The sequence below is a fragment of the Oncorhynchus keta genome, unplaced genomic scaffold, assembly GCF_023373465.1.
Source record: "Oncorhynchus keta strain PuntledgeMale-10-30-2019 unplaced genomic scaffold, Oket_V2 Un_contig_23540_pilon_pilon, whole genome shotgun sequence".
Lineage (NCBI taxonomy): Eukaryota > Metazoa > Chordata > Actinopteri > Salmoniformes > Salmonidae > Oncorhynchus > Oncorhynchus keta.
In genome coordinates this window covers 42,944-60,933 of record NW_026283437.1, presented here as the reverse complement: position 1 = coordinate 60,933, position 17,990 = coordinate 42,944, and the positions used below count along the sequence as shown (strand labels likewise).

General features: G+C 43.3%; 1 long non-coding RNA gene across 3 annotated transcripts in view; it reads right to left on the bottom strand.

The window, feature by feature from the left end:
• The window catches only part of LOC127921782 (uncharacterized), a 53,115-nt gene that overhangs the window by 14,442 nt on the left and 20,683 nt on the right, over nt 1–17,990 (bottom strand). For 2 of the 3 annotated variants that reach the window (XR_008109548.1, XR_008109547.1), the window contains exon 2: nt 13,833–13,884. This is a non-coding gene — a long non-coding RNA (uncharacterized LOC127921782). Of the gene's footprint in view, nt 1–13,806; nt 13,885–17,990 lie in introns of all 3 variants that reach the window. The other variant, XR_008109546.1, reaches the window with a different exon arrangement.

Genomic DNA, 17,990 nt, shown 5'->3' with positions numbered 1-17,990 from the left:
TCTTATTTCCAAAAGCCAAGAAGAAAAATACACAACATTACTTTATAAGGACTGAATTCTAACATAATTCTGCCAAGCTTGATACAGCTTCAACTAGCACTGACGTGTCAAGTGAGAGGTGTCAAAGCCCATTAGCCCAACAATGGCAGGAGAGTCACACAGTCTACCCCAACCAAATGGAGAGGCCTTAGAAGCTCCCTCCCGCTGTTCAGAGGCAATTAAAATACAGTACCCTGTGCATGTAAAGAATGAGAAGTCAAGAAAAGATTACAAAATGAAGCTCCTTATGGAAAATCAAGAGACACTTTTTGCTGACTATTACAAAAATGGGAACATCAGCAACCTTATCTTCCACACAAACCATCCCCGGGCATGGCACAGTGCTATATTAGCACACTACCCCTCTGTTACGAGAGCGGGGATTACCGAGGGTGGAAACTCAGAATACTTGATAACGAGGACTCTGAGTCATGTAATATAAATATCTATAAGTCCGGAACAGTGATCGTACAAAGTAACCACAAACAGCTTCAGCTGGACTTTCACCTAATCAAAGAATTAGCCCAACAAGAGAAGCTCTCCCTTGATAAAGATACCCCCACCCCGAGTGGGTCAAACCAGAGCTCTTCATTATGTAACACCACAGACGAGCAACCCCCAGCGGAGAGTCAACCTCCCAGCACGGACTACCACTCCCTCATTGAAATGAAGGACAAATTCACCCAGCTGGAGGTAAGACAGGTGGAGCTGGAACAGCAGGTGATTACACTTCAGTCAGCACAGACCCAGACAACAGTCCAGCACAACAACACCCCCTTAACCAGACCCGGAGAGCTGGAGGTGGACAGAGACATATCTGCACTCTGGACTGTGGTGAGACAACTTCAACAGGAGAAAGAGCAGAATCAGGAGAAGAACAGAGCATTAGAGGAGAGAATCGGACTGATGGTGGAGGAGAGGTTGAGGGGATGGAGGAGAGGGTGAGGGGGACGGAGGAGAGGTTGAGGGGGACGGAGGAGAGGTTGAGGGGGACGGCGTGTGACAGAGAACAACCCACTAGAGAGGTGGCCACCCCCACAGAGAAGCCAGCAGAACAGCCCACCCCAGCACCTGACAAAAGTTTCGACACCACAGCAGAACAGTCCACACCAGACCCTGACCATAGAGTCGACACCACAGCAGAACAGACAAATGAAGAACCACAAGCCCAGCGGCTCTCACCCCTCCGAGCACCCCCTGTCAGCCACCCTGATAGCCCTTCTGACAACCCCCTCACACCCACTGAGGACAAACACAAGACACAGATTGTACTACTTATGGACTCAAATGGGAAATATATAGAAGAAAAAAACTTTTCCCAAACATAGTGTGTCTAAACTCTGGTGTCCAAACACCCAGCGTGCCCTCGACCTTCTGTCTGAGGACCAACTAGGTTCACCCAGCCACATAATAATACACACAGGCACAAACGACCTGAGAGCACAGCAGGAAAGGGTGGCAACAGCACTGAAGGGAGTGATTGAAAAGGCTTCTTCTACTTTCCCCAACGCACAAGTGGTTATCTCCACCCTGCTACCACGAAAAGACTTCCACCCTGCCACAATACAGCGGGTAAACGCAAGTATTTCCCGTGACTGTGCCTCAAAACCAAATGTTTTCCTGGCCCACCACTCCACCCTGGACTTGAACAGCCTCTATGACCAGGTCCACCTCTACAAGGCAGCAGTGCCCACCTTTGCCAGGACCCTAAAGGACATCGCTCTCAAACGTATCCCCAACACTTCACACAGGAGCAACAGATCAATAGACTCTCCACCCAGACCAGCGAGACACCCTCCCAGACCTGCAGGACCCCCTGGACCTACACATAGAGGACCCACGCCAAGAGGAATTACATCCAGACCACAGTACACCCAGACACATCCACACCCCCACCCCAACCAATCAACACCCCCCCACGTCAACCATGCCCACACCCCATTTAGGCCCCCTCAGATCAGACCTATGCCACTCCTGCCCACCCCATGCACCCCACCCCCGCATAAGGGCCTCAACATGGAAGCCACACATACGCCCAGGTAGTGAGCGGGCAAACAGTCCCAACCCCCACTCTCACACTCGCCCAAGCCAATAGCATGTACCAGATGCTCAGCAGGCTCTGCTCACACTTACTGGCCTGAGGCCAAACCACACGACCAACAACATTGGACATTCTATGGAACAAAAAGCCTTCACTATATCATCCTGGAATATCCAAGGCCTGAGGTCATCTGCCTTTGGCCTAAAGAGCAGAAACCCGGACTTCACCAAAGAAATCGGTAACACAGACATTGTCATCCTGCAAGAAACCTGGTATAGAGGAGACGGACCCACTGGTTGCCCTCTAGGTTACAGAGAGCTGGTAGTCCCATCCACCAAACTACCAGGTGTGAAACAGGGAAGGGACTCAGGGGGTATGCTAATTTGGTATAGAGCAGACCTAACTCACTCCATTAAATTAATCAAAACAGGAACATTCTACATTTGGCTAGAAATTCAAAAGGAAATTATCCTAACAGAGAAAAATGTCCTCCTGTGTGCTACCTATATCCCCCCACTAGAATCCCCATATTTTAATGAAGACAGCTTCTCCATCCTGGAGGGCGAAATCAATCATTTCCAGGCCCAGGGACATGTACTAGTCTGTGGCGACCTAAATGCCAGAACCGGACAAGAACCTGACACCCTCAGCACACAGGGGGACAAACATCTGCCTGGAGGTGACAGCATCCCCTCCCACATATGCCCCCCTAGGCACAACTATGACAACATAACCAACAAAAACGGGTCACAACTCCTGCAGCTCTGTCGCACGCTGGGTATGTACATAGTCAACGGTAGGCTTCGAGGGGACTCCTATGGTAGATACACCTATAGCTCATCTCTTGGCAGTAGTACTGTAGACTACTTTATCACTGACCTCAACCCAGAATCTCTCAGAGCGTTCACAGTCAGTCCACTAACACCCCTATCAGACCACAGCAAAATCACAGTCTACTTAAACAGAGCAATACTCAACCACGAGGCATCAAAGCCAAAGGAACTGAGTAACATTAAGAAATGCTATAGGTGGAAGGAATGCAGTTTGGAAACCTACCAAAAACAATTAGGCAACAACAAATTCAATCCCTTTTAGACAATTTCCTGGGTAAAACGTTCCACTGTAATAGTGAAGGTGTAAACTTGGCAGTAGAAAATCTTAACAGTATATTTGACCTCTCAGCTTCCCTATCAAATCTAAAAATCTCAAATAGAAAACCGAAGAAAATTAACAATAATGACAAATGGTTTGATGAGGAATGCAAAAATCTAAGAAAGAAATTGAGAAACCTGTCCAACCAAAAACATAGAGACCCGGAAAACCTGAGTCTACGCCTTCACTATGGTGAATCACTAAAACAATACAGAAACACACTACGGAAAAAGAAGGAACAGCATGTCAGAAATCAGCTCAATGCAATTGAAGAATCCATAGACTCTAACCACTTCTGGGAAAATTGGAAAACACTAAACAAACAACAACACAAAGAATTATCTATCCAAAATGGAGATGTCTGGGTAAACCACTTCTCCAATCTTTTGGTTCTATAACAAAGAACAAAGAGCAAAAACATATACATGATCAACTACAGATCTTAGAATCAACTATTAAAGACTACCAGAACCCACTGGATTCTCCAATTACATTGAATGAGTTACAGGACAAAATAAAACCCTCCAACCCAAAAAGGCCTGTGGTGTCGATGGTATCCTCAATGAAATGATCAAATATACAGACAACAAATTCCAACTGGCTATACTAAAACTCTTTAACATCATACTTAGCTCTGGCATCTTCCCCAATATTTGGAACCAAGGACTGATCACCCCAATCCACAAAAGTGGAGACAAATTTGACCCCAATAACTACCGTGGAATATGTGTCAACAGTAACCTTGGGAAAATCCTCTGCATTATTATTAACAGCAGACTCGTACATTTCCTCAATGAAAACAATGTACTGAGCAAATGTCAAATTGGCTTTTTACCAAATTACCGTACAACAGACCATGTATTCACCCTGCACACCTTAATTGACAACCAAACAAACCAAAACAAAGGCAAAGTCTTCTCATGCTTTGTTGATTTCAAAAAGCCTTCGACTCAATTTGGCATGAGGGTCTGCTATACAAACTGATGGAAAGTGGTGTTGGGGGTAAAACATATGACATTATAAAATCCATGTACACAAACAACAAGTGTGCGGTTAAAATTGGCAAAAAAACACACACATTTCTTCACACAGGGTCGTGGGGTTAGACAGGGATGCAGCTTAAGCCCCACCCTCTTCAACATATATATCAACGAACTGGCGCGGGCACTAGAAAAGTCTGCAGCACCCGGCCTCCCCCTGCTAGAATCCGAAGTCAAATGTCTGCTGTTTGCTGATGATCTGGTGCTTCTGTCACCAACCAAGGAGGGCCTACAGCAGCACCTAGATCTTATGCACAGATTCTGTCAGACCTGGGCCCTGACAGTAAATCTCAGTAAGACCAAAATAATGGTGTTCCAAAAAGGTCGAGTCACCAGGACCACAAATACAAATTCCATCTCGACACTGTTGCCCTAGAGCACACAAAAAACTATACATACCTTGGCCTAAACATCAGCGCCACAGGTAACTTCCACAAAGGTGTGAACGATCTGAGAGACAAGGCAAGAAGGGCATTCTATGCCATCAAAAGAAACATAAATTTCAACATACCAATTAGGATTTGGCTAAAAATACTTGAATCAGTCATAGAGCCCATTGCCCTTTATGGTTGTGAGGTCTGGGGTCCGCTCACCAACCAAGACTTCACAAAATGGGACAAACACCAAATTGAGACTCTGCACGCAGAATTCTGCAAAAATATCCTCCGTGTACAACGTAAAACACCAAATAATGCATGCAGAGCAGAATTAGGCCGATACCCACTAATTATCAAAATCCAGAAAAGAGCCATTAAATTCTACAACCACCTAAAAGGAAGCGATTCACAAACCTTCCATAACAAAGCCATCACAAACAGAGAGATGAACCTGGAGAAGAGTCCCTAAGCAAACTGGTCCTGGGGCTCTGTTCACAAACACAAACACACCCTACAGAGCCCCAGGACAACAGCACAATTAGACCCAACCAAATCATGAGAAAACAAAAAGATAATTACTTAACACATTGGAAAGAATTAACAAAAAAACAGAGCAAACTAGAATGCTATTTGGCCCTACACAGAGAGTACACAGCGGCAGAATACCTGACCACTGTGACTGACCCAAAATTAAGGAAAGCTTTGACTATGTACAGACTCAGTGAGCATAGCCTTGCTATTGAGAAAGGCCGCCGTAGGCAGACATGGCTCTCAAGAGAAGACAGGCTATGTGCTCACTGCCCACAAAATGAGGTGGAAACTGAGCTGCACTTCCTAACCTCCTGCCCAATGTATGACCATATTAGAGAGACATATTTCCCCCAGATCACACAGATCCACAAAGAATTCGAAAACATATCCAATTTTGAAAAACTCCCATACCTACTGGGTGAAATTCCACAGTGTGCCATCACAGCAGCAAGATTTGTGACCTGTTGCCACGAGAAAAGGGCAACCAGTGAAGAACAAACACCATTGTAAATACAACCCATATTTATGCTTATTTATTTTATCTTGTGTCCTTTAATTATTTGTACATTCTGTATGTATATATATATATATATATATGTATATATATATATGTGTATATATATATATGTATATATATATATATATATATATAATATGACATTTGTAATGTCTTTACTGTTTTGAAACTGTTGTATGTGTAATGTTTACTGTTAATTTTTGTTGTTTTTCACTTTATATATTCACTTTGTATGTTGTCTACCTCACTTGCTTTGGCAATGTTAACACATGTTTCCCATGCCAATAAAGCCCTTGAATTGAATTGAATTGAATTGAATTGAGAGAGAGGCATTAACCTGCTGTAGTAGAGAGAGAGACATTAACCTGCTGAAGTAGAGAGAGAGAGACATTAACCTGCTGAAGTAGAGAGAGAGACATTAACCTGCTGTAGTAGAGAGAGAGAGACATTAACCTGCTGTAGTAGAGAGAGACATTAACCTGCTGTAGTAGAGAGAGAGACATTAACCTGCTGTAGTAGAGAGAGACATTAACCTGCTGTAGTAGAGAGAGACATTAACCTGCTGAGTAGAGAGAGAGACATTAACCTGCTGTAGTAGAGAGAGACATTAACCTGCTGTAGTAGAGAGAGACATTAACCTGCTGTAGTAGAGACAGAGACATTAACCTGCTGTAGTAGAAAGAGAGAGAGACATTAACCTGCTGTAGTAAGGAGAGAGAGACATTAACCTGCTGAAGTAAGGAGAGAGAGACATTAACCTGCTGTAGCAGAGAGAGAGAGACATTAACCTGCTGTAGTAGAGAGAGACATTAACCTGCTGAAGTAAGGAGAGAGAGACATTAACCTGCTGTAGTAGAGAGAGAGAGACATTAACCTGCTGTCGTAGAGAGACAGAGACATTATCCAGCTGTAGTAGAGAGAGAGACATTAATCTGCTGTAGTAGAGAGAGAGAGACATTAACCTGCTGTAGTAGAGAGAGACATTAACCTGCTGTAGTAGAGAGAGAGACATTAACCTGCTGTAGTAGAGAGAGAGAGAGACATTAACCTGCTGAAGTAAGGAGAGAGCGACAATAACTTGCTGTAGTAGAGAGACAGAGACATTATCCAGCTGTAGTAGAGAGACAGAGACATTATCCAGCTGTAGTAGAGAGAGAGAGAGACATTAACCTGCTGTAGTAGAGAGAGAGATATTAACCTGCTGTAGTAGAGAGAGAGACATTAACCTGCTGTAGTAGAGAGAGAGACATTAACCTGCTGTAGTAGAGAGAGAGACATTAACCTGCTGTAGTAGACAGAGAGAGACATTAACCTGCTGTAGTAGAGAGAGAGACATTAACCTGCTGAAGTAGAGAGAGAGACATTAACCTGCTGTAGTAGAAAGAGAGAGAGACATTAACCTGCTGAAGTAAGGAGAGAGAGACATTAACCTGCTGTAGTAGAGAGAGAGAGACATTAACCTGCTGAAGTAGAGAGAGAGATATTAACCTGCTGTAGTAGAGAGAGAGACATTAACCTGCTGTAGTAGAGAGAGATATTAACCTGCTGTAGTAGAGAGAGAGACATTAACCTACTGAAGTAAGGAGAGAGAGACATTAACCTGCTGTAGTAGAGAGAGAGAGAGACATTAACCTGCTGTAGTAGAGAGAGAGAGAGATATTAACCTGCTGTAGTAGAGAGAGAGAGAGAGAGAGAGGCATTAACCTGCTGTAGTAGAGAGAGAGAGACATTAACCTGCTGTAGTAGAGAGAGAGAGACATTAACCTGCTGTAGTAGAGAGAGAGACATTAACCTGCTGTAGTAGAGAGAGAGAGACATTAACCTGCTGTAGTAGAGAGAGACATTAACCTGCTGTAGTAGAGAGAGACATTAACCTGCTGTAGTAGAGAGAGACATTAACCTGCTGTAGTAGAGAGAGAGACATTAACCTGCTGTAGTAGAGAGAGACATTAACCTGCTGTAGTAGAGAGAGACATTAACCTGCTGTAGTAGAGAGAGACATTAACCTGCTGTAGTAGAAAGAGACATTAACCTGCTGTAGTAGAAAGAGAGAGAGACATTAACCTGCTGTAGTAGAGAGAGACATTAACCTGCTGTAGTAGAGAGAGACATTAACCTGCTGTCGTAGAGAGACAGAGACATTATCCAGCTGTAGTAGAGAGAGAGACATTAATCTGCTGTAGTAGAGAGAGAGAGACATTAACCTGCTGTAGTAGAGAGAGAGAGACATTAACCTGCTGTAGTAGAGAGAGAGACATTAACCTGCTGTAGTAGAGAGAGAGAGAGAGACATTAACCTGCTGAAGTAAGGAGAGAGCGACATTAACTTGCTGTAGTAGAGAGACAGAGACATTAACCTGCTGTAGTAGAGAGAGAGACATTAACCTGCTGTAGTAGAAAGAGAGAGAGACATTAACCTGCTGAAGTAAGGAGAGAGAGACATTAACCTGCTGTAGTAGAGAGAGAGAGACATTAACCTGCTGAAGTAGAGAGAGAGAGATATTAACCTGCTGTAGTAGAGAGAGAGAGACATTAACCTGCTGTAGTAGAGAGAGATATTAACCTGCTGAAGTAGAGAGAGAGACATTAACCTGCTGTAGAGAGAGACATTGACCTGCTGTAGTAGAGAGAGAGAGACATTAACCTGCTGTAAGTAAGGAGAGAGAGACATTAACCTGCTGTAGTAGAGAGAGAGATATTAACCTGCTGTAGTAGAGAGAGAGAGACATTAACCTGCTGTAGTAGAGAGAGAGACATTAACCTGCTGTAGTAGAGAGAGAGACATTAACCTGCTGTAGTAGACAGAGAGAGACATTAACCTGCTGTAGTAGAGAGAGAGACATTAACCTGCTGAAGTAGAGAGAGAGACATTAACCTGCTGTAGTAGAAAGAGAGAGACATTAACCTGCTGAAGTAAGGAGAGAGAGACATTAACCTGCTGTAGTAGAGAGAGAGAGACATTAACCTGCTGAAGTAGAGAGAGAGAGATATTAACCTGCTGTAGTAGAGAGAGAGACATTAACCTGCTTTGGTAGAGAGAGATATTAACCTGCTGAAGTAGAGAGAGAGACATTAACCTGCTGTAGAGAGAGACATTGACCTGCTGTAGTAGAGAGAGAGAGACATTAACCTGCTAAAGTAAGGAGAGAGAGACATTAACCTGCTGTAGTAGAGAGAGAGACATTAACCTGCTGTAGTAGAGAGAGAGACATTAACCTGCTGTAGTAGAGAGAGAGACATTAACCTGCTGTAGTAGAGAGAGAGACATTAACCTGCTGAAGTAGAGAGAGAGACATTAACCTGCTGTAGTAGAAAGAGAGAGAGACATTAACCTGCTGAAGTAAGGAGAGAGAGACATTAACCTGCTGTAGTAGAGAGAGAGAGAGACATTAACCTGCTGAAGTAGAGAGAGAGAGATATTAACCTGCTGTAGTAGAGAGAGAGAGACATTAACCTGCTGTAGTAGAGAGAGATATTAACCTGCTGAGTAGAGAGAGAGACATTAACCTGCTGTAGTAAGGAGAGAGAGACATTAACCTGCTGTAGTAGAGAGAGAGAGACATTAACCTGCTGTAGTAGAGAGAGAGAGAGATATTAACCTGCTGTAGTAGAGAGAGAGAGAGAGAGAGGCATTAACCTGCTGTAGAGAGAGAGAGACATTAACCTGCTGTAGTAGAGAGAGAGACATTAACCTGCTGTAGTAGAGAGAGACATTAACCTGCTGTAGTAGAGAGAGAGAGACATTAACCTGCTGTAGTAGAGAGAGAGACATTAACCTGCTGTAGTAGAGAGAGAGACATTAACCTGCTGTAGTAGAGAGAGACATTAACCTGCTGTAGTAGAGAGAGAGACATTAACCTGCTGTAGTAGAGAGAGACATTAACCTGCTGTAGTAGAGAGAGAGACATTAACCTGCTGTAGTAGAGAGAGACATTAACCTGCTGTAGTAGAAAGAGAGACATTAACCTGCTGTAGTAGAAAGAGAGAGAGACATTAACCTGCTGTAGTAGAGAGAGACATTAACCTGCTGTAGTAGAGAGAGAGAGAGACATTAACCTGCTGTCGTAGAGAGACAGAGACATTATCCAGCTGTAGTAGAGAGAGACATTAATCTGCTGTAGTAGAGAGAGAGAGACATTAACCTGCTGTAGTAGAGAGAGACATTAACCTGCTGTAGTAGAGAGAGAGACATTAACCTGCTGTAGTAGAGAGAGAGAGAGACATTAACCTGCTGAAGTAGAGAGAGAGAGATATTAACCTGCTGTAGTAGAGAGAGAGAGACATTAACCTGCTGTAGTAGAGAGAGAGACATTAACCTGCTGAAGTAGAGAGAGAGACATTAACCTGCTGTAGAGAGAGACATTGACCTGCTGTAGTAGAGAGAGAGAGACATTAACCTGCTGTAAGTAAGGAGAGAGACATTAACCTGCTGTAGTAGAGAGAGAGATATTAACCTGCTGTAGTAGAGAGAGAGACATTAACCTGCTGTAGTAGAGAGAGAGACATTAACCTGCTGTAGTAGAGAGAGAGACATTAACCTGCTGTAGTAGACAGAGAGAGACATTAACCTGCTGTAGTAGAGAGAGAGACATTAACCTGCTGAAGTAGAGAGAGAGACATTAACCTGCTGTAGTAGAAAGAGAGAGACATTAACCTGCTGAAGTAAGGAGAGAGAGACATTAACCTGCTGTAGTAGAGAGAGAGAGAGACATTAACCTGCTGAAGTAGAGAGAGAGAGATATTAACCTGCTGTAGTAGAGAGAGAGAGACATTAACCTGCTGTAGTAGAGAGAGATATTAACCTGCTGAAGTAGAGAGAGAGACATTAACCTGCTGAATTAAGGAGAGAGAGACATTAACCTGCTGTAGTAGAGAGAGAGACATTAACCTGCTGTAGTAGAAAGAGAGAGAGACATTAACCTGCTGAAGTAAGGAGAGAGAGACATTAACCTGCTGTAGTAGAGAGAGAGAGACATTAACCTGCTGTAGTAGAGAGAGAGAGAGACATTAACCTGCTGTAGTAGAGAGAGAGAGAGACATTAACCTGCTGTAGTAGAGAGAGAGAGACATTAACCTGCTGAAGTAGAGAGAGAGAGACATTAACCTGCTGTAGTAGAGAGAGAGACATTAACCTGCTGTAGTAGAGAGAGAGAGACATTAACCTGCTGTAGTAGAGAGAGAGACATTAACCTGCTTTAGTAGAGAGAGAGACATTAACCTGCTGTAGTAGAGAGAGATATTAACCTGCTGAAGTAGAGAGAGAGACATTAACCTGCTGTAGTAGAGAGAGACATTAACCTGCTGTAGTAGAGAGACATTAACCTGCTGTAGTAGAGAGAGAGACATTAACCTGCTGTAGTAGAAAGAGAGACATTAACCTGCTGTAGTAGAAAGAGAGAGAGACATTAACCTGCTGAAGTAAGGAGAGAGAGACATTAACCTGCTGTAGTAGAGAGAGAGAGACATTAACCTGCTGTCGTAGAGAGACAGAGACATTATCCAGCTGTAGTAGAGAGAGAGACATTAATCTGCTGTAGTAGAGAGAGAGAGACATTAACCTGCTGTAGTACAGAGAGACATTAACCTGCTGTAGTAGAGAGAGAGACATTAACCTGCTGTAGTAGAGAGAGAGACATTAACCTGCTGTAGTAGAGAGAGAGAGAGACATTAACCTGCTGAAGTAAGGAGAGAGCGCCATTAACTTGCTGTAGTAGAGAGACAGAGACATTAACCTGCTGTAGTAGAGAGAGAGAGACATTAACCTGCTGTAGTAGAAGAGAGAGACATTAACCTGCTGAAGTAAGGAGAGAGAGACATTAACCTGCTGTAGTAGAGAGAGAGACATTAACCTGCTGAAGTAGAGAGAGAGAGACATTAACCTGCTGTAGTAGAGAGAGAGAGACATTAACCTGCTGTAGTAGAGAGAGATATTAACCTGCTGAAGTAGAGAGAGAGACATTAACCTGCTGAAGTAAGGAGAGAGAGACATTAACCTGCTGTAGTAGAGAGAGAGACATTAACCTGCTGTAGTAGAAAGAGAGAGAGACATTAACCTGCTGAAGTAAGGAGAGAGAGACATTAACCTGCTGTAGTAGAGAGAGAGAGAGACATTAACCTGCTGAAGTAGAGAGAGAGAGATATTAACCTGCTGTAGTAGAGAGAGAGAGACATTAACCTGCTGTAGTAGAGAGAGATATTAACCTGCTGAAGTAGAGAGAGAGACATTAACCTGCTGTAGAGAGAGACATTGACCTGCTGTAGTAGAGAGAGAGAGACATTAACCTGCTGTAGTAAGGAGAGAGAGACATTAACCTGCTGTAGTAGAGAGAGAGAGACATTAACCTGCTGTAGTAGAGAGAGAGAGAGACATTAACCTGCTGTAGTAGAGAGAGAGAGAGAGAGAGACATTAACCTGCTGTAGTAGAGAGAGAGAGACATTAACCTGCTGTAGTAGAGAGAGAGAGACATTAACCTGCTGTAGTAGAGAGAGAGACATTAACCTGCTGTAGTAGAGAGAGAGAGACATTAACCTGCTGTAGGAGAGAGAGACATTAACCTGCTTTATTAGAGAGAGACATTAACCTGCTGAAGTAGAGAGAGAGAGACATTAACCTGCTGAAGTAGAGAGAGAGACATTAACCTGCTGTAGTAGAGAGAGAGAGACATTAACCTGCTGAAGTAGAGAGAGAGACATTAACCTGCTGTAGTAGAGAGAGACATTAACCTGCTGAAGTAAGGAGAGAGAGACATTAACCTGCTGTAGTAGAGAGAGAGAGACATTAACCTGCTGTCGTAGAGAGACAGAGACATTATCCAGCTGTAGTAGAGAGAGAGACATTAATCTGCTGTAGTAGAGAGAGAGAGACATTAACCTGCTGTAGTAGAGAGAGACATTAACCTGCTGTAGTAGAGAGAGAGACATTAACCTGCTGTAGTAGAGAGAGAGAGACATTAACCTGCTGAAGTAAGGAGAGAGCGACATTAACTTGCTGTAGTAGAGAGACAGAGACATTATCCAGCTGTAGTAGAGACAGAGACATTATCCAGCTGTAGTAGAGAGAGAGAGAGACATTAACCTGCTGTAGTAGAGAGAGAGATATTAACCTGCTGTAGTAGAGAGAGAGACATTAACCTGCTGTAGTAGAGAGAGAGACATTAACCTGCTGTAGTAGAGAGAGAGACATTAACCTGCTGTAGTAGACAGAGAGAGACATTAACCTGCTGTAGTAGAGAGAGAGACATTAACCTGCTGAAGTAGAGAGAGACATTAACCTGCTGTAGTAGAGAGAGAGACATTAACCTGCTGTAGTAGACAGAGAGAGACATTAACCTGCTGTAGTAGAGAGAGAGACATTAACCTGCTGAAGTAGAGAGAGAGACATTAACCTGCTGTAGTAGAAAGAGAGAGAGACATTAACCTGCTGAAGTAAGGAGAGAGAGACATTAACCTGCTGTAGTAGAGAGAGAGAGACATTAACCTGCTGAAGTAGAGAGAGAGAGATATTAACCTGCTGTAGTAGAGAGAGAGAGACATTAACCTGCTGTAGTAGAGAGAGATATTAACCTGCTGAAGTAGAGAGAGAGACATTAACCTACTGAAGTAAGGAGAGAGAGACATTAACCTGCTGTAGTAGAGAGAGAGACATTAACCTGCTGTAGTAGAAAGAGAGAGAGACATTAACCTGCTGTAGTAAGGAGAGAGAGACATTAACCTGCTGTAGTAGAGAGAGAGAGACATTAACCTGCTGTAGTAGAGAGAGAGAGATATTAACCTGCTGTAGTAGAGAGAGAGAGAGAGGCATTAACCTGCTGTAGTAGAGAGAGAGAGACATTAACCTGCTGAAGTAGAGAGAGAGAGACATTAACCTGCTGAAGTAGAGAGAGAGACATTAACCTGCTGTAGTAGAAAGAGACATTAACCTGCTGTAGTAGAGAGAGAGACATTAACCTGCTGTAGTAGAGAGAGAGACATTAACCTGCTGTAGTAGAGAGAGACATTAACCTGCTGTAGTAGAGAGAGAGACATTAACCTGCTGTAGTAGAGAGAGACATTAACCTGCTGTAGTAGAGAGAGACATTAACCTGCTGTAGTAGAGAGAGAGACATTAACCTGCTGTAGTAGAAAGAGAGATTAACCTGCTGTAGTAGAAAGAGAGATTAACCTGCTGTAGTAGAGAGAGACATTAACCTGCTGTAGTAGAGAGAGAGAGACATTAACCTGCTGTCGTAGAGAGACAGAGACATTAACCCAGCTGTAGTAGAGAGAGAGACATTAACCTGCTGTAGTAGAGAGAGAGAGACATTAACCTGCTGTAGTACAGAGAGACATTAACCTGCTGTAGTAGAGAGAGAGAGAGACATTAACCTGCTGAAGTAGGAGAGAGCGACATTAACCTGCTGTAGTAGAGAGACAGAGACATTAACCTGCTGTAGTAGAGAGAGAGACATTAACCTGCTGTAGTAGAAAGAGAGAGAGACATTAACCTGCTGAAGTAAGGAGAGAGAGACATTAACCTGCTGTAGTAGAGAGAGAGAGAGACATTAACCTGCTGTAGTAGAGAGAGAGAGATATTAACCTGCTGTAGTAGAGAGAGAGAGACATTAACCTGCTGTAGTAGAGAGAGATATTAACCTGCTGAAGTAGAGAGAGAGACATTAACCTGCTGAAGTAAGAGAGAGAGACATTAACCTGCTGTAGTAGAGAGAGAGACATTAACCTGCTGTAGTAGAAAGAGAGAGAGACATTAACCTGCTGAAGTAAGGAGAGAGAGACATTAACCTGCTGTAGTAGAGAGAGAGAGAGACATTAACCTGCTGAAGTAGAGAGAGAGAGATATTAACCTGCTGTAGTAGAGAGAGAGAGACATTAACCTGCTGTAGTAGAGAGAGATATTAACCTGCTGAAGTAGAGAGAGAGACATTAACCTGCTGTAGAGAGAGACATTGACCTGCTGTAGTAGAGAGAGAGACATTAACCTGCTAAAGTAAGAGAGAGAGACATTAACCTGCTGTAGTAGAGAGAGAGAGACATTAACCTGCTGTAGTAGAGAGAGAGAGATATTAACCTGCTGTAGTAGAGAGAGAGAGAGAGATATTAACCTGCTGTAGTAGAGAGAGAGAGAGAGAGAGGCATTAACCTGCTGTAGTAGAGAGAGAGAGACATTAACCTGCTGTAGAGAGAGAGAGACATTAACCTGCTGAAGTAGAGAGAGAGAGACATTAACCTGCTGTAGTAGAGAGAGAGAGACATTAACCTGCTGTAGTAGAGAGAGAGACATTAACCTGCTTTATTAGAGAGAGAGACATTAACCTGCTGTAGTAGAGAGAGAGAGACATTAACCTGCTGAAGTAGAGAGAGAGACATTAACCTGCTGTAGTAGAGAGAGAGAGACATTAACCTGCTGAAGTAGAGAGAGAGACATTAACCTGCTGTAGTAGAGAGAGACATTAACCTGCTGAAGTAAGGAGAGAGAGACATTAACCTGCTGTAGTAGAGAGAGAGAGAGACATTAACCTGCTGTCGTAGAGAGACAGAGACATTATCCAGCTGTAGTAGAGAGAGAGACATTAACCTGCTGTAGTAGAGAGAGAGAGAGACATTAACCTGCTGTAGTAGAGAGAGACATTAACCTGCTGTAGTAGAGAGAGAGACATTAACCTGCTGTAGTAGAGAGAGAGAGAGACATTAACCTGCTGAAGTAAGGAGAGAGACATTAACTTGCTGTAGTAGAGAGACAGAGACATTATCCAGCTGTAGTAGAGACAGAGACATTATCCAGCTGTAGTAGAGAGAGAGAGAGACATTAACCTGCTGTAGTAGAGAGAGAGATATTAACCTGCTGTAGTAGAGAGAGAGACATTAACCTGCTGTAGTAGAGAGAGAGACATTAACCTGCTGTAGTAGAGAGAGAGACATTAACCTGCTGTAGTAGACAGAGAGAGACATTAACCTGCTGTAGTAGAGAGAGAGAGATTAACCTGCTGAAGTAGAGAGAGACATTAACCTGCTGTAGTAGAGAGAGAGACATTAACCTGCTGTAGTAGAGAGAGAGAGACATTAACCTGCTGAAGTAAGGAGAGAGAGACATTAACCTGCTGTAGTAGAGAGAGAGAGAGACATTAACCTGCTGTCGTAGAGAGACAGAGACATTATCCAGCTGTAGTAGAGAGAGAGACATTAATCTGCTGTAGTAGAGAGAGAGAGACATTAACCTGCTGTAGTAGAGAGAGAGACCTTAACCTGCTGTAGTAGAGAGAGACATTAACCTGCTGTAGTAGAGAGAGAGACATTAGCCTGCTGTAGTAGAGAGAGAGAGAGGCATTAACCTGCTGTAGTAGAGAGAGAGAGACATTAACCTGCTGAAGTAGAGAGAGAGAGATATTAACCTGCTGTAGTAGAGAGAGAGAGACATTAACCTGCTGTAGTAGAGAGAGAGACATTAACCTGCTGAAGTAGAGAGAGAGACATTAACCTGCTGAAGTAAGGAGAGAGAGACATTAACCTGCTGTAGTAGAGAGAGAGACATTAACCTGCTGTAGTAGAAAGAGAGAGAGACATTAACCTGCTGAAGTAAGGAGAGAGAGACATTAACCTGCTGTAGTAGAGAGAGAGAGATATTAACCTGCTGTAGTAGAGAGAGAGAGACATTAACCTGCTGTAGTAGAGAGAGATATTAACCTGCTGAAGTAGAGAGAGAGACATTAACCTGCTGTAGAGAGAGACATTGACCTGCTGTAGTAGAGAGAGAGAGACATTAACCTGCTGTAGTAAGGAGAGAGAGACATTAACCTGCTGTAGTAGAGAGAGATACATTAACCTGCTGTAGTAGAGAGAGAGAGAGAGATATTAACCTGCTGTAGTAGAGAGAGAGAGAGAGAGAGAGGCATTAACCTGCTGTAGTAGAGAGAGAGACATTAACCTGCTGAAGTAGAGAGAGAGAGACATTAACCTGCTGTAGTAGAGAGAGAGACATTAACCTGCTGTAGTAGAGAGAGAGAGACATTAACCTGCTGTAGTAGAGAGAGAGACACTAACCTGCGTTAATAGAGAGAGAGAAACTAACCTGCTGTAGTAGAGAGAGAGAGACACTAACCTTCTGAAGTAGAGAGAGAGACATTAACCTGCTGTAGTAGAGAGAGAGAGATTAACCTGCTGTAGAAGAGAGAGAGAGAGACATTAACCTGCTGTAGTAGAGAGAGACATTAACCTGCTGAAGTAAGGAGAGAGAGACATTAACCTGCTGTAGTAGAGAGAGAGAGACATTAACCTGCTGTCGTAGAGAGAGAGACATTATCCAGCTGTAGTAGAGAGAGAGACATTAATCTGCTGTAGTAGAGAGAGAGAGAGACATTAACCTGCTGTAGTAGAGAGAGACATTAACCTGCTGTAGTAGAGAGAGAGACATTAACCTGCTGTAGTAGAGAGAGAGAGAGACATTAACCTGCTGTAGTAGAGAGAGAGATATTAACCTGCTGTAGTAGAGAGAGAGACATTAACCTGCTGTAGTAGAGAGAGAGACATTAACCTGCTGTAGTAGAGAGACAGAGACATTATCCAGCTGTAGTAGAGACAGAGACATTATCCAGCTGTAGTAGAGAGAGAGAGAGACATTAACCTGCTGTAGTAGAGAGAGAGATATTAACCTGCTGTAGTAGAGAGAGAGACATTAACCTGCTGTAGTAGAGAGAGAGACATTAACCTGCTGTAGTAGAGAGAGAGACATTAACCTGCTGTAGTAGACAGAGAGAGACATTAACCTGCTGTAGTAGAGAGAGAGACATTAACCTGCTGTAGTAGAGAGAGACATTAACCTGCTGTAGTAGAGAGAGAGACATTAACCTGCTGTAGTAGAGAGAGAGAGACATTAACCTGCTGAAGTAAGGAGAGAGAGACATTAACCTGCTGTAGTAGAGAGAGAGAGACATTAACCTGCTGTCGTAGAGACAGAGACATTATCCAGCTGTAGTAGAGAGAGAGACATTAATCTGCTGTAGTAGAGAGAGAGAGAGAGACATTAACCTGCTGTAGTAGAGAGAGACATTAACCTGCTGTAGTAGAGAGAGAGACATTAACCTGCTGTAGTAGAGAGAGAGAGAGACATTAACCTGCTGTAGTAGAGAGAGAGATATTAACCTGCTGTAGTAGAGAGAGAGACATTAACCTGCTGTAGTAGAGAGAGAGACATTAACCTGCTGTAGTAGAGAGACAGAGACATTATCCAGCTGTAGTAGAGACAGAGACATTATCCAGCTGTAGTAGAGAGAGAGAGAGACATTAACCTGCTGTAGTAGAGA